This window comes from Cnephaeus nilssonii (assembly GCF_951640355.1).
Source record: "Cnephaeus nilssonii genome assembly, chromosome: 5".
NCBI lineage: Eukaryota > Metazoa > Chordata > Mammalia > Chiroptera > Vespertilionidae > Cnephaeus > Cnephaeus nilssonii.
This window is the reverse complement of record NC_137076.1, coordinates 24,625,334-24,643,333: the sequence shown is the minus strand read 5'-3', so window position 1 is coordinate 24,643,333 and position 18,000 is coordinate 24,625,334. Positions and strand designations below refer to the sequence as shown.

The 18,000-nt window shown below is 42.4% G+C and overlaps 1 long non-coding RNA gene across 1 annotated transcript; it reads right to left on the bottom strand.

Moving 5' to 3' along the window:
* Nucleotides 1-1,382: 1,382 nt before the first annotated feature.
* On the bottom strand, nucleotides 1,383-17,259 carry LOC307100502. The gene is made up of 4 exons (XR_013813609.1): nucleotides 17,128-17,259; nucleotides 8,114-8,240; nucleotides 4,367-4,439; nucleotides 1,383-3,810 (listed from the first exon to the last, which is right to left on the bottom strand). It is a non-coding gene; the product is annotated as an uncharacterized lncRNA (long non-coding RNA).
* Between the last annotated feature and the right edge of the window lie 741 nt (nucleotides 17,260-18,000).

The window sequence follows — 18,000 nt, the reverse complement described above, 5'->3', positions numbered from 1 at the left end:
TTTGGGTCATTGAGTTAAACTTTGTGAGTTATGGGGGGTACCCTATGACTAGGCCCCAGAATATTCTCAAGCTAGTCCATACTGTGTCTCCAGCAGTTCCTTTATTCTTGTGTTACCACAGTTTGCTGGCTCCAGTAGCTTTTGTTCCCACTCAGTGGCCATTCTCTATATTCTCTTGTCCCTCCAGTTTTCAGGGCAGTGGTTTAGCCTATAACCTCAAATCTCTGATGAATTTTTAGTTCATTCAGCTTTTTTCTTGTAATAATATAACTGATGGCAGCAAGCTCTTTTCATGTAAGAGCAGAAGTGGCTCATTTACTTCCGTTGCTGTGTTTCTCCCAGCTGCCCTAATATCGCACATTATTTCTAAAAATATATATTTTTATTGGTTTCAGAGAGGAAGGGAGAGAGAGAGAGAGAGAGAGAGAGAGAAACATCAATGATGAGAATCACTGATCGGCTGCCTCCTGCACGCCCCACAATAGGGATTGAGCCCACAACCTGGGCGTGTGCCCTGACTAGGAATCGAACCGTGACCTCCTGGTTCATATGTCGATGCTCAACCACTGAGCCTCACTGGCTGGGCTCACATTGCTCACATTATTTTTTACATTCTATCCAAGCCCTTATTTTCATCTTATAAACCAAAGTGTTACCATTTGTTAACCATCTTCCTTCTCTCACAAAAATATGAGCACCAGGACCACAGACATTTGTTTCATGCCTCTATATCCAAGACCCACAGTGCCTTGATGACCTGTGCTAAACTAGTTACGTTTTGAATCTAGATGAGGCATGTTAAGAAATTAGCATCAAGAGTATGATCTCTAAGTAACAAAGGCCTGATTGGAATAGTGGTCATGTCTTTCTCCCTTGCTAGGTTTGTGTTCTTTCACTAGTTACCTAAACATATAGGACTCATTTGAGTTATAAAGGAGACAAAAACGTTTCATGTGCTTTACTAAGGGGATTTATATGTTTTCACTGATGTACTTTATAATCAACAGTGTCTGTCCAATACACGGTAGGAAACGTATCAGTATTTAGATCATGAGCAGGGAAGGTGTTCCAGTGGACTGGGAGCTGGCCTTGAAGTCTCTTATTGTGCTGAAGAGTAAAATGTCAATCACTTCCATCATCAGACAAAGCTATTCAGTGACCATGATGAATCAAGACAAAAATAAGGGTCTTTTGTAACCATCTCTCTAAAATTGGTAAGAGAACAATTTTAAATCATATCACTCCCATGTTGTCATTTGACTCCTCCGATTCCTTCTTCTCCTCTTTCTTCTCAGCTGCAGCTTACATGGAACCATAAAAGATACAGATTTTGGAAATTGTCACATTACCCAGTGCCAAACACAATTTAGGAGAGTCATCTCCAATTCTTTATTTTATTGTCCAACAACAGATCTGTCTTAATGCAAAGCCTATTATTTAAAGTCCTAGCCTGAAGGAATGACAAACAGCAAAGGGCAAAATATGTAAATACAGTTGACCTTTGAACAACATGGGTTTGAACTGTGCAGATCCACTTATTCATGGATTTTTTTTCAATTGACCTACACAGTCTGAACATCAGCTCTGAGGCTGTAGAGGGCTGACTGTATTTATACTCAGATTTTCAACTGTGTGGGAGGTCAGTACCTGTAACACCTGCATTGTTCAAGGATCAACTGTCATTCACATGAGACCGTACTCTATGATAAACTTTGTGGTATTTATAAATTGATGCCATCTTTTATTAGCAAGGAAAATGGAATAAGGGTCTTCTGGCCAAAACAAAGAGAGTAGTTTTCTCATAAGAAAGATGGGGCAAGTAATATCCAGTACTTGGCACAGGAGGCCAGTAGGTAAATCCCAACAAATACCAAAATATCATTTATTAATTGCTCATTTACAAAACAATGGAAACATAAAAATTAAGCTTACCTGTATATTAGAAATACACTTCAATTTACCCATAGATCAAATAGTCTTCAAAATGGTAAGAGAAAAATGTCAACTGATTTAAGGAGGAAATATCTATTAATCTTATATAGTATTGATTGAAGAGTATTGCCTCAATGTTCATTTTTGGAAGCAGTAAATATCCACACTTCAGAGGTCCACTTTAAAAATGAGGCACTGATAAAGACAATACATTTATAACTTTTATAATAATTCTTTCATATTATAGTGTTCCAGAACATTAAATATGGATTGATTTATATCAGGCTTTCTCACATTACTAATATTTACAGGGTTTCATTCCAGTGGGAGTTTTCACATGTAAGGATGAAGGCCAACTGATGTCTTTGTCCACACTGCTTACATTCAAGAAGTTTCTATTTGGTATGAGATCTTTCATGCCTTCTAAAGGAACTGGGACGACTAAAGGCTTTCCCGCATTTTTTACATTGGTATGGTTTCTCGCCAGTGTGCATTCTCACATGTCCTCGAAAGGTAGTACGATAAATGAAAGCTTTTCCACATTCTTTACATTCATAGGGTTTCTCTCCAGTATGAGTATTTTCATGTGTTCGAAATGATGTGTAACAACTGAAGGCTCTACCACATTCTTTACATTCATAGGGCTTCTCTCCAGTGTGAGTTCTTTCATGTACCCTAAATGAACTAGGAAAATTGAAGGCTTTCCCACATACCTTACATTTGTAAGGCCCATCTCCAGTATGCATTATCATGTGTGTTCGAACACTTGAGGAAGAAATGAAGGATTTCCCACATTCTTTACATTTGTAGGGTTTCTCTCCGGTATGCTTTCTCATGTGTCCTTGAAAGGTTGTGCGATAAATGAAGGTTTTCCCACATTCTGTACATGCATAAGGTTTCTCTCCAGTGTGTGTTCTTTCATGTATTCGGAAGGAACTGGGCCAACTGAAGGTTTTACCACACTGTTTACATTCATATGGTTTTTCTCCCGTGTGAGTCCTTTCATGTGATCGAAAAGAACTAGGACAAACAAATGCCTTCCCACATTCTTTACATTTATAAGGTTCTCCTCCTGTGTGTGTTATCATGTGTGCTCGAATGCTTGAGAGAGAAATGAAAGCTTTACCACATTCTTTACATTCATAAGGCTTCTTTCCAGTGTGAATTCTTTCGTGTATTCGTAAACCTAGAGGAGAACTGAAGGTTTTGTCGCACTGCTTACATTCATATTGTTTCTCTGCAGTGTGTGTCCTTTCATGTCTTCGAAAAGAACTGGGACAACTGAGGGCTTTACCACATTGCTCACATTCATAGGGTTTTTCTCCAGTGTGATTTCGTTCATGTATTCGCAAACCTAGAAGAGATTTCAGGGATTTACCACACTGTGTACATTCATAGGGTTTCTCTCCAGTGTGCATTTTTTCATGTGCTCGAAATGAAGTGGAAGAACTAAAGGCTTTCCCGCATGCCTTACATTTATAAGGAGCATCTCCAGTGTGTGTTATCATGTGTGTTTGAAAGGTTGGGAGCCACATGAAGGCTTTCCCGCATTCCTTACATTCATAGGGTTTCTCTCCAGTGTGAGTCCTTTCATGTCTGTGAACAGATTTGTGGTAACTGAAGGCTTTGCCACATTCCTTACATTTATATGGCTTATCTTCATATTTGTGATACTCATAAGGTTTATGTCCAGTGTGAGATCTGATGTGTATATTCAGGGATGAATGACGCACAAAGTCTTTTCCACACAGCCTACATTTAAGTGATTGTCCTCCAGAAGTAGTTCCCTTGTTCAGATCAGGATTTGGAATTTGGCTGATGGTTTCTCCACACTGACTACCTCCTTTGCTTTCATGGAGTTTTTCTACCATATAACTTCTGTAAAAAATGAGAAGCATTATTAGTGATTTCTTTGTTAATTTCCTATTTCTTAGGAGGGTATTGGATTACATTTTTATAATTTATAACTATAGTGAAGGTTTTTTGTCCTTTCTGAATTGTTTCAATATACTGAATGCTCTGTAAAAGGACTAGACCTTGGTTATTATGAAAACAGTGATATTAATATATGAGGTTAAGGGTAAATAAATTGAAGTAGAAATTGTTTTATTTGCTTGTTTTTAAAAACCCATGACAGCCCTAGCAGGTTTGGCTCAGTGGATAGAGTGTCGGCCTGTGGACTGAAGGGTCCCAGGTTTGATTCCAGTCAAGGGCACATGCCTGGGTTGTGGGCTCAATCCCCAGTAGGGGGCATGCAGGTGGCAGCCAATCAGTGACTCTCTCATCATTGTTGTTTCTCTCTCTCTCCCTCTCCCTTCCTCTTTGAAATCAATAAAAATATATAAAAATTAAAAAAAAACACATAAAAATATTAAAACAAATATGACATACTAGAATTCTTATGTGGAACAATGCCGTTTATCGAGTGACTCACCGTAGTTTTCTCCCCTGGGTTTTGTACTGATATTCAATGTTATGATCTTCCCATTTTTTCTCTAAATGAGTACCTAGAAAAAACAATTCCAAATTATTAGAAGTTAGAGAAAAATTATTAGATTCTAAGTCCATGATGAGTTGTGACCATGCTTAGTTTATTTACTAATATATTCATTTTTCCACATCTTGAAACAACACTGATGTGCAAGAAATACCTTGGTTTCTCCCCTTAAAGTTTCAACAATTTGAACAGCTATCATTCAACAAAGGACTCCCTGCTCAATGCAGAAACACATCTGAGAGATCAAACAATGAAACATATGAAGGTGGGAAGTGGGAGCAGACTGGAAAGGTGGGAAGAAAGAAGAGCTGAGATGGTGTCAGAGACAGAGCCTGGAGCTCACAGCCCGAAGCTCACTGCAGATCTCAGCCCAGAGAGGGGAGGAATCAAGTGGCCACAGACATTCCCTTCAGCAGAGGCAGGGAAGAGAGATACAATGAGCATTCCTGCAGGAGTGGTCAGTATGTGCTGTGGCTGAAGCTAGTGGCCTGTGCAAGGACATAGCACAGAGGTATGGCCACGGTTGTCTGGTAATTGGCAATTTCTCAAAAGAGAGAAATTACCAGCCAAGAATAATATATTCAGCAAAGTTATCCTTTAGATATGAAGGAGAAATAAAGACTTTTCCAGACATATAGAAGCTGAGGGAATAAACCACAAGAAGACCCGTGTTATAGGAAATACTCAAGGGGTTATAATACCTGAAACAAAGAACAAAAGGTCACAAAACTATGAGTAAGATCGCCAACAGGCCCACAGAAGCAGGATATTACAACCCTTTTTTAGAATAGGGTATTATACACTTAAATGTCACATAAAGATTAAAGGAGGTAATAACATTAAAATAGAGAAAGAAGGCAATGTCTACTGCAATTCAGAAATGAACTCACAGAGTAAATAGGGATAATTTGTGACAAAGGGGTATGGTTAAGGTCTGAATTTGCAAAGGGGGATGGAGATTAGATGCATTCAGAAGAGAAAGGGCTACTATATATATGAAACTTTCTTTTACATAAACCTAATTGTGACCACACCAAAAAACAAAAAACAAAACTGAGACACATAACTTAAAAAAAGAAGAAACAGAGAAAAAAATATAAAATACCACCAACAAAAACAACGGAGAGAAACACAAAGGAAAATAACCAATGGAAAAAGAGGACACATGTAATACTTTCAACAATAAAGATTAAAAAATAAAATGTACCCATGGAGGCACAGAGCCACCAGAAAACAAAGGGTAAATGGCTACAGGAAAACCACAGACAATAAATAATTGCCCTACATGTCAATGGACTGAATTCACCAATAAAGAGGCACAGGCCGAAGCCGGTTTGGCTCAATGGATAGAGCGTCGGCCTGCGGACTGAAAGGTCCCAGGTTCGATTCCGGTCAAGGGCATGTACCTCGGTTGCGGGCACATCCACAGTGGGGGGTGTGCAGGAGGCAGCTGATCGATGTTTCTCTCTCATCAATGTTTCTAACTTTCTATCCCTCTCCCTTCCTCTCTGTAAAAAATCAATAAAATATATTAAAAAAAAAAAGAGGCACAGAGTAGCAGAGGATCAAAAAACAAATCCCAACCTCATGCTACCTTTAGGAGACACATCTAAGTTGCAAAGAAAAATATAGACTCATAGCAAAAGGGTGTAAAATGATTCTCCAAGCAAAGGGCATCCACAGAAAAGCAGATGTAGCCATACTTATATCTGACAAAATAGATTTCAAGATAAGGGAGGTAATGAGTGACAAAGATGGACATTTTATAATGATACTAGTGGCCCTGTGCACAGATTCGTGCACATTGAAAGGAAATTAATTAGAAGAACTGCAGCTCGGCAGTAAACCAGATTCGGTAACCCACAGCTGAAAGTGGAATGGTGCGGCCCCACGAGGAATCAGGCTCCCTTCTCTCTGGTTCTGGGGTGCGTCACCCAGAGAACCGCCACTGCCAAGTCACCGCAGCTTGGCAGCTCCTGTGTTGAGCGTCTGTCCATTGGTGGTCAGTGCGCATCATATGTACTGGCTGGTCGGCCGGTCAAACGGTCACTTAGCCTTTTATATATATAGAAAGGGGAAACTACTCAAGAAGATATAACACTCCTTGCTCTGGCTGGTTTTGCTAAGTGGTTAGAGCACCAGCTTGTGGGCCCAAGGCTTGTGGGTTCAATTCCTGGTCAATGGCACCTACCTTGGATGCAGGTTCCCCAGCCCCAGTAGGGGTGCATGCAGGAGACAACCAATTGATGTCTCTCTCTCATGTCGATGTTTTTCTCCCCACCTCCTCCCTCCCTTCCACTCTCTCTAGAAATCAATGAAAAAAATATTCTTGGGTGAGGATTAAAAAAAATAAAAATAAGTAAATAAATGAAATTTTAAAAGAGAAGATATAATATTTTTCAATATACACTGAGTGGCCAGATTATTATGATCTCTGAACGCATAATAATCTGGCCACTCAGTGTGTGTGTGTGTGTGTGTGTGTGTGTGTGTGTGTGTGTGTGTTTGTGTGTGTATATTAGAGGCCCGGTGCATGAATTTGTGCATGGGTGGGGTCCGGCCAGCCTGGCCAGGGGGAGGGGACATGGGCAGTTGGCCGGCCTGCCTGCTGGTCAAACTCCTGGTCGAGGGGACAATTTGCATATTAGCCTTTTATTATATAGGATATACACTGAGTGGCCAGATTATTATGCATTCAGAGATCATAATAATCTGGCCATTCAGTGTATATGCACCCAGTTAGGGAGCACCAAAATATAAAGTAACTACTAAGAGAACTAAAGGGAGAAACTGTAAAAAACACAATTATAGCCTGACCGGTGTGGCTCAGTGGTTGAGTGTTGACTTATGAACCAGGAGGTCAGGGCACATGCCTGGGTTGTGGGCTCAATCCCCAGTAGGGGGCGTGCAGGAGCCAGTCAATCAACGATTCTCTCTCATCATTGATGTTTCTCCTTGAAATCAATAAAAATTATAGGTAGATCATCCACTCAGAAAATCAATAAAGAAATATCAGCCTTAAATGACACATTAGATGAAATGGACATAATTGACATTTCCAGTGCCTTTCATCCCAGGACATCAGAGTATACATTCTTCTCCAGTGCATATGGAAGAATCTCAAGGATAGACCATATGTTGGGTCACAAAACTAGCCTCAACAAACTTAAGAAGATTAAACTCGTTCTAGCCCATGTGGCTTAGTTGGTTAGGCATTGTCCCATGCACTGAAAAGTTGCTGGCTCAGTGGCTGTTTCAATTCTCGGTTGGGGGAAATGCCCAGGTTTTGGCTCGATTCCCAGTGGGGGGTGGGCAGGAGGCAGCCAATCGATATATCACTTCCACATCAATGTTTATCTCCTCCCTTTCTCTCTCTCTAAAAATCAATACAAAATCTTAAAAAAAAAAGAGACTTAACTCATACCAATATATTCTTCAACCACAATGCTTTAAAATTAGTGATCAACTACAAAAAGAAAAAAAACCTACCCCACAAATATGTGGAGATTAAAAAACATGCTGCTAAAAAACTGACAGGGTCAAAGAATAAAAGGTGAGATCAAAAGACAGAGACATATGAGAATGACAATATGACATGTCACAACTTCTGGGATGTAGCAAAAGCAATAAAAAAAATACTTGATCTCTAATTGACAAATTAAGTAACAAAGTCGTCATTCTTACCTATGGAGGCCAGGTTCCTGAAGGTTTCCCTCATCACATCTCTGTAGAGTTTCTTCTGTGAAGGATCCAGTAAAGACCATTCCTCCAGGGTGAAGTTCACAGCCACGTCCTCAAAGGTCACTGAGTCCTAAAACATTGCAAATATCTATATAGTAGGATGCGTCAATCTGACAGCACTGGGCATTTACACTCAATTTATAGAAGGTTTACATAGGATTCTGTGGTTTCTCAACATTTATTTTATGTCTTGGTCATCAGAAACAAATACTCTGTCCATACTTATTTCCTCATAAATTTAACAGCATTATGCAGTACTCGCATCCGCACACAAAATTACAACTGGACTTGAAGCATCTTATATAAAAATTGCTGTTTGAAATTTTAACCCTGCTATTTGGCTTCTGTAAATGCTTGCTTGCTTAAATAATAAGGAAAATAAGACTACTCCACTTCAGAGAGGCCATTAAACCTTCCCCGGATGAAGTTATCAGTGCTGGCACCAGGCCAAGCCTTTGGTTGAGGTCTCAAGGCCCCAGCACATAGGGGCTCTTTAAGAACTTGCAAAGGGGGCCGGAAACACCCCATATTTGGGAGACAAAGAAGGTAAAAACATATAAATAGGGAAAGTTCCTCCATGTTGGGGCCCAGAATTTGAGAGACATTTTCCTCTGGACCCACACGTAATAAATGTAACTCCATCTCTCTAAGTGTTGCTTGGTTATGTTTTCTGTAACAACCTATAGAACATCCATCATTTATAACCACCTGATATCTAGCGTATAGAAGTCCTACAACTAAGGATATACAGAAGAAGCCATGTCAAGATTGGTAGGAGGAGTGGAGACGTGGAATGGGCTAGTCCCACACACACATTGTGGTTAAAAATCAGGAGGAATATCTCGGCTGCAGAGACCCCCCTGGTGAGCGAAAGGTTCTAGTGCCACATGAGACTCCCCAGCCCAGGATTCCAGTGCTGGGAAGAGGAGTCCCTAAAATTTCTGGCCATGAAAACCAGCTGGTACTATGGCTGAGATGGAGTGTGGCTGCATGGACCTGGTGCATGGACTTACACAGACTTACTCTCTCTGAGCTCCAGCCCTGGGGCAGTAGCTCGAAAGATGACAGGGACATACTGGCATGAAATGAATTGTCTGGCATCAGGGTAAGGAATGGGGAAGGGCAGCTTTCTCCCAGGCAGAAGTACTGACAGAGGTTATTGTTCCTTTGATGAGACTTCCCTACCACAGTGCTGACAGGCAGGAGCCATATCTGAGTCTCCATCAACCTGGACTACACTTTTTGCCCAGCCCTGGTGATTCCCTGAGATCCCACCCAAGCTATTTGCAGTGGCTTTTCCATATGATGGCCTGTCCTAGAAAATCACATAGAAGAAAATTCAAGTTGATCTTATGTTAACTGATAAATTTTAGGATAGAACACCAAAAACATATAGTAACTATTACTTTATTAAACGAAACACCACTGTTCTACAAAAGACAGTGGTAAGAGAATGAAAAGGGCACAGATCGGGAAAAAACAATCTTTGTAGAAGACTAATCTAATAAAGGACTGGTATATAAAATGTCCAAAGAACTCTTAAAACTCAACAATAAGAAGACAGATAGGAACTCATACTACTTAACAAAAGGAAGACAAACAATCCAATCAAAGAATGGGCAAAGGACCTAAATAGACACTTTTCAAAAGAGGACATAAAGAAGGCCAAGAGATATATGAAAACATGCTCAAGATCACTAATCATCTGAGAGATGCAAATCAAAACAACAATGAGGTACCATCTCACACCTGTCAGAATGGCTATCATCAACAAATCAACAAATGACAAGTGCTGGTGAGGATGAGGAGAAAAAGGAACCCTGGTGCAACTGATGGTGGGAATGCAGATTGGTGCAACTACAACAGTATGGAGTTACCTCAAAAAATTAAAAATGGAACTCCCATTTGACCCAATAATCCCACATCTAGGAATATATCCCAAGAAATCAGAAACACCAATCAGAAAGGACATATGCACCCCTGTGTTCATAGCAGCACAATTTAAAATAGCTAAGAGTTGAAAACAGCCTAAGTGCCCATCAGCAGATGAGTGGATTAGAAAACTATGGTACATCTACTCAATGGAATACTACGCTGCTGTAAAAAAGAAGGAATTCTTACCATTTGCAACAGCATGGATGGACTTGAAGAGCATTATGCTAAGCTAAATAAGCCAGTTGGAGAAAGATAAGTATCATATGATCTCACTCATTTGTGGAATATAATGAACAACATAAACTGATGAGCAAAAATAGAGCCAGAGGGGGAAAAATATTCTAGAATATAATAGAAGTTATCCTGTTATTTGAAGATTTTCCTACAACTTTTTAATTTTGTGATATCACACTATGTTAGTACAGTTTTGGTAATATTATTATACTTAAAATCCTTTTATTCTTGAAATATTAATGTTTATTGCATGTATTATATGTAAGATCACTTTTCTTGAATAATTGTAGTTTATTGCATGTAACATCATATTTAAAATTACTTTTCTTGAGATATTAATATTTATTGCATGTAACATTATTATATTTAAAATCATTTCTCTTAAAATATTAATGTTTATTGCATGTAACATTATTACATTTAAGATTGTTTTTCTTGAAATATTAAGGTTTATTGCATGTAAAAAATAGCTTTTTGCTTAAGTGAGACTTGCATTGATATACCCATTTTTTTCTATAAAAGCGAAGTATTTTTACTTATATAAAGCGTTTAACTGCCTTCTGCTACTTCAGTACCTTCCATTCTATTTTTATTTCTCTGCACTGAGATATCTGCTCAGTGTATTTTTAATCCTGTATCTTGAATGCAGTTCCTCATTAAGGTTAAACTTTTAATAAAAATATTTCATGCCAAAAAAAAAAAGACAGATAATCCAATGAAAAATGGGCAAAAGATCTAAGCACACATCATAAAGAAGATATACAAATGGCAAATAAGCATATGAAAATAAGCTCAACATCAAATATCATTAGGGAGCTGCATATAAAACAACAATGGATGCCACTAGATACTTATTACAATGGATAAAATTCAAGACTCAGAATAACAAACATGATGAAGATGTTAAGCTACAGAAATTCTTATTCACTGCTGGTGGAAATGGAAAATGGTATGTCTACTTTGGAAGACAGGCAATTTCAACCTGTATTCACACAGAAACATTCAAACAGATATTTATAGCTGTTTTATTCATAACTGCCAAGACTTAAGTAAGATATCCTTCAATAGAATAACCAACCAACCTGTGGTATAACCATACCATGAAATACTGTACAGTGATGAAAAAACTAAGTTTTCAAGCCATGAGAAAACTTAGTATATTGCTAAGTGAAAGGAGATACTCTGACAAGACTACATACTGTATGATTCCAAGTACATGTCATGCTGGAAGAGCCAGTAAAAAGATTTTTGCTTGTGAAGGATTTAGGGTTGGAGGGAGGGATGAATGGATAGATGGAACACAGGGTACTTTGAGGTATGTAAAATGATTCTATAGGATATAGAAATAATGGCCATATGTCATTATACATTTATCAAAACCCATCTATACTAATAAAAGAGTAATATGCTAATTAGACCAGGAGACGGGACATCTTCTGACTGTTGGACTTCCTTCCAGACAAAGCCACGGTGGTGGGGGACGAGGCAGAGGCAGTTAGGGGCAATCAGGCCGGCAGAGGAGGGCAGTTGGGGGCCATGAGGCCAGCAGGGGAGGGCAGTTGGGGGCCATTGAGGCGGCCGGGGAGGGCAGTTGGGGGCCATCCAGCTGGCAGGGGAGCGATTAGATGGCAATCAAGCTGGTAGGCAGGCAAGCAGTTAGAAGCCAGCGGTCCCGGATTGCGAGAGGGATGTCCAATTGCTGGTTGGGATGGGGCCTGAACCGGCAGTCGGACATCCCCTGAGGGGTCCCAGATTGGAGAGGGTGCAGGCCAAGCTGAGGGATGCCCCAGTGCACGAAATTCATGCACTGGGCCTCTAGTCTATAATAATAAAAGCGTAATATGCTAATTAGACCGGATGTCCTTCTGGATGACCTTCCGGATGAAGCTGGGGCTGCAGCCACAGGATCAAGGAAGCTGCCGCAGATATCCAGGCAGCTGTCATGGCTGTGAGGGAAGGATCCAAGCAGCTGCTGTGGCTGCGAAGGCCTACTCTAGCACAAATTTTGTGCATTGGGACTCTGGTAGATTTATAATACAGAATCAATGTTAATATAAGCAACAAGCTTTAATGCATCAACATTGGTCCCTCAATTATAACAAATACATATAACACAGTAATAGGAGATGTGACAAACAGTGTAAACTGTGTGGCTGCAGAGGGCCAAATGAAAACTATTTTCCGATTAATTTTTCTGTAAACCTAAAATGCTCTGAAAAAACTGAAGTCTCATCATTTCATATCTTTTTTTAAAAAATATTTTATTGATTTTTTACAGAGAGGAAGGGAGAGGGATAGAGAGTTAGAAACATCGATGAGAGAGAAACATCGATCAGCTGCCTCTTGCACACCCCCTACTGGGGATGTGCCCGCAACCAAGGTACATGCCCTTGACCGGAATCGAACCTGGGACCCTTGAGCCCGCAGGCCGAAGCTCTATCCACTGAGCCAAACCGGTTTCTGCTCATATCTTTTTTATTTATTTATTTATTATTATTATTTTTTACAGAGAGGAAGAGAGAGGGATAGAGAGTCAGAAACATCGATGAGAGAGAAACATCCATCAGCTGCCTCTTGCACACCCCCTACTGGGGATGTGCCCGCAACCAAGATACATGCCCTTGACCGGAATCGAACCTGGGACCCTTGAGTCCGCAGGCTGACGCTCTATCCACTGAGCCAAACCGGTTTCGGCTGCTCATATCTTTTTTAAAAAAATTATTACTTTTACAGAGACGAAGGGAGAGGAATAGAGAGAAACATCGATGAGAGAGAAATATCAATCAGCTGCCTCCTGCACACCCCTACTGGGGACGTGCCCGCAACCAAGGTACATGCCCTTGACTGGAACTGAACTTGGGACCCTTCAGTCCACAGGCCAACACTCTATCCACTGAGCCAAACCAGATAGGGCTCATTTCATATCTTAAAAAACTACTAGACTTCAAAAAAATTAGTAACTTTGTCCTGGCCAGTGTGGCTCAGTTGGTTGAGTGTTGTCCCGTGCACCAAAAGATCGCCAATTCGATTTCTGGTCAGGGCACATAACTGGATTGTGGGTTTGATCCCCAGTAGGAGAGCATGCAGGGGGGAAGGGGGGAGAGGGGGGGAGGATAGTCAATGGATGTTACACTCTCATATCGATGTTTCTCTCTAAAATCAATAAAAACATTTTTAATAAAAAAGTTAGTGCCCAGGCCTAGCCAGTTTGGCTCGGTGGATAGAGCGTCGGCCTGCGAACTGAAGGGTCCCAGGTTCGATTCTGGTCAAGGGCATGTATCTTGGTTGCGGGCACAACCCCAGTGGGGTGTGTGCAGGAGGCAGCTGATCGATGTTTCTCTCTCATCGATGTTTCTAACTCTATATCTCTCTCCCTTCCTCTCTGTAAAAAAATCAATAAAATATATTAAAAAAAAAAAAAAGTAGTGCCCAGTCAGTATGATCAGTGGTTAGCATCAACCTATGAACCAGGGGGTCATGGTTTGATTCCTGATCAGGGCACATGCCCAGGTTGCGGGCTCGATCCCCAATGTGCAGGAGGCAGCAATCAATGATTCTCTCTCATTATTGATGTTTCTAGCTCTCTCTCCCTCTCCCTTCCTCTCTGAAATCAATAAAAATATATTTAAAGAAAAAAAAGAAAGTTAAGCCCTAGCCAGTTTGGCTAAGTGGATAGAGCGTTGGCCTGGGGACTTAAGGGTTCCGGGTTCGGTTCCGATCAGGGGATGTACCTTGGTTGCGGGCACATACCCAGTGGGGAGTGTGCAGGAGGCAGCTGATTGATGTTTCTCTCTCATCGATGTTTCTGACTCTATTCCCTCTCCCTTCCTCTCTGTAAAAAATCAATAAAATATATTTAAAAAAAGAAAAAAAAAGAAAGTTAAAAACATTCTCAAACTTGGAGTCTAGATACTCCTAGTTGAGCTAGAACCTCTAAAGTGGGTCAGCCTGCCGAAACTGGTTTGGCTCAGTGGATAGAGCGTCGGCCTGCGGACTCAAGGGTCCCAGGTTCGATTCCGGTCAAGGGCATGTACCTTGGTTGCGGGCACATCCCCAGTGGGGGGCGTGCAGGAGGCAGCTGATCGATGTTTCTCTCTCATTGATGTTTCTGGCTCTCTGTCCCTCTCTCTTCCTCTCTGTAAAAAATCAATAAAATATATTAAAAAAAATAATAAAGTGGGTCAGCCCCTGGAGAAGGACATAGGTGACAGCTGAGCAGCCCCAGGAATGAATTCTGGGAGCTCCACACACCCTTCCCTTTCTTGTAAGCATGGAAGCACTCCCTCCCCAGGCTCCCATTCTCAAAAGTGAGGGACCCCTCAGCCTGATTCAGTTTAAGGGTCTGACCCAAATGTACTCCCAACTTCATAAACCTTTTGTTCAGGAGACAGAACCCCTGACCTTCACATACTTTCTCCAGTGGCACAACTGGTTAGACGCAGTGGTTCTCAACCTTCCTAATGCCGCGACCCTTTAATACAGTTCCTCATGTTGTGGTGACCCCCCAACCATAAAATTATTTTCGTTGCTACTTCATAACTGTAATTTTGCTACTGTTAATGAATCGTAATGTAAATATCTGTGTTTTCCGATGGTCTTAGGCGACCCTGCTAGCGGTTCTCATGTTTTCCGATGGTCTTAGGCTCTACAGCAGCAGTTCTTAACCTGTGGGTCGCGCGACCCACAGGTTGAGAACCGCTAGCAGGGTTGCCTAAGACCATCGAAAAACACAGATATTTACATTATGATTCGTAACAGTAGCAAAATTACAGTTATGAAGTAGCAACGAAAATAATTTTATGGTTGGGGGTCACCACAACATGAGGAACTGTATTAAAGGGTCTTGGCATTAGAAAGGTTGAGAACCATTGAGTTAGAGTATGGTATTTATACCCAGACTTTGTCAATACACAAATTACACTGAGTGCACTTATATCATGGATGCAAAACTCAACATGTAAAAGTGTCTAGGCCTAAGAAAACCCCCTTTGCCCCTAGAGGAGGATGGGGCAGGAGCGCTTAGTTTGGAGTCACTGGCCTCAGGCCTCTACTCCCAGTCACAATGTTTTGGACCACCATTTATAATTTAAATGACATAAACCCAGTGTTGCAAGAATCTAAAAGTCACCCATTGTTCATGTGCAAGGAGGAAAGTAAGTTGTGTAGGGAACTTTTACTAATTCAACAAGGAAACCCACAAATACCTATTTTTATCAGAAATGAATATGTCAGTTAATTATGTCAAAGAAAAGAAACTGATTTGGAACACTTCTAGATGCTGTAAGTCTAGGCCCTCACGTGCCACTTGAAATCACCCAAAAGATAACAGCCCTAGCCGGTTTGGATCAGTGGATAGAGCATCAGCCCTCTGACTGAAGGGTCCCGGGTTCAATTCCCGTCAAGAGGACACTTGATCCCCCCAAGCCCTGTCAGGGGCACATGTCGGAGGCAACCAATCGCCATGCCTCTCTCGAATCAATGTTTCTCTCTCTGTCTCTCCCTCTCCCTTCCACTCTAAAAATCAAAGGAGCCGAAACCGGTTTGGCTCGGTGGATAGAGTGTTGGTCTGCGGACTGAAAGGTCCCAGGTTTGATTCCGGTCAAGGGCACGTACCTTGGTTGCGGGCACATCCCTGGTAGGGGGTGTGCAGGAGGCAGCTGGTCGATGTTTCTCTCTCATCGATGTTTCTAACTCTCTATCCCTCTCCCTTCCTCTCTGTAAAAAATCAATAAAATATATTTAAAAATCAAAGGAAAAATATCCTAGGGTGAGGATTAACAAAAAAAGGATAACAGACATCAGAATATTACTACACCCATTTGGGGGGGGGGGGGTAGAAAAGGGGGAGGAAGGGGAAAGGGAAACAAAAATTTTGATTCATACACGTAATAATGAAATATTTTATTTTTTCCTGATATTCACCTCTTTATTGCCTCTTTGTAAATACTTTTACTGTATCCCAAGCTCTAGTGATTTACAAAATGTTTAATTTATTGAAAAACTGTTTCAAGTGAATAAAATTTTTTTCAAAGTGACAAACCTGGGGAGGGGCAGGACTGACCTGGAACTGGAGTTTCCCGGGACAGTCACCCAAGGGGCTTCCCATAGAATGTCTGTTCCCACGGGAAAGGGGATTTCATAGGGTTGTTCCCTACTTTCCTCTCCTGTAAAATATACACAAAAGTAAATTCCCGAAGAGAGCCGCCCACGGCTCAGGGGATGAATGATAACATACTGCGTCTGTATGAAATGCACCGCGGGAGACAACTAGTTAATAAAGGCCGTGAGCTGGGGGTAAGATGACCTCTGGAATGGGGGGCTGGGCGGGGGGGGGGGGGGCCTAGGTAATCCGGAAATGTAGGGGTTTACTGCCAGCCCTCGGAGGAGTCAGGCTGAGGGGACAGGGTGGTGGATTTGAGACTTGGAAAAGTGAGGGGCAAACAAGTCCCCCGGGGAGAAAGAGGAGGGGGACACACACCGCAGCTCCTCCACGCAGAGCCCTGGGGACTGAGTCACGATCGTCCCCTGATGACCCTTCCCGGGGTCACCGCGCAATGCGGCGGGGAGGCGACCGCGCGCAGTGATGGGAAGGCTCGGCGGGTGCGGGCTGCCGCCGGGTGCGGGCTGCCGCCGAGGCCCCGCGCTGCGTGCCGGAGCGGACCGAGGTCCCAGCGACTCGGGTCCGGGTCCGCAGACTCCGAAGGGACCTCGGGGAGGCGCTGTCCCACCTCCGCTGGTGCCAACCCGCTCCCCATCCCGGTCTCCTGACACCCGCCCCGCCCACTCACCATTTCCCGGGTTTCCGGAGCTCCCTGCCTTCCACCTTCCGACTCCCTCCCGCGGCAAGCGGCGAGCGCTGGCCGCAACCCCAGAGGACGTGTCCCGCCCCCTCAGGCCTTCGGAGGAGCCGGAGAGCGCCCGCAGCGTGGCGGGGGCTGCAAGCTACCGGCGAGCCGTCCACGCCGAACGCGCAGTCCACCCGCTTCACAAAGCGCCACGCCCACAAAGGTTACCAAGGTCTCTCCTGATTGGACAGTTGCAAGGCCCCGCCCCACACGACTGAGTGACAGCAGGCCGAGGTCTATGAGCCAATGGCAGTGGGCCACAATCTGCCCTTTCCAGCATAAGGCCGTTCACGGAACGAGGACTCTTCTTCACATTCTCTTAAAAAATGACCTCACCATAGATAAAGGTCAGGCTGGGTCCATTTTGGTATTTGGCCATTTCCGGAGGGGAAAGGTCGTCCCTTCGGTCCCTCACACGCACTCATCTGGTGCTTTAAAGGATCCTGTGGTGTCAGGGACACTTGGCTCTGGAGGGAAGTTTGAAGCCCCCAGTCCTAGACCAGGACCCAGATGCCAGCATGTGTGAAACATATGGGACAAAGTAACCACCGGAGTTCAAGGAACCCCATTAAAACCCATTTGTGAAAGGTCAAAGGAGGCAAGACTGAAAGAACACTGCTTAGTGAAAGATAATAGAAGGCAAAGAATCAAGATCAGGACAGTGGTCACCTGTGGGGCATAACAGAGCTAAATCAGGACAGAAACATCAGGAGACCCTCCCCACTGCCACAGGCCATTTGTGAATCTTGATCCCAAGGGTGTTAATATTGTTATTACTAAATTGTACCGTAATGCATTTTGTCTGTTCTTATCTGA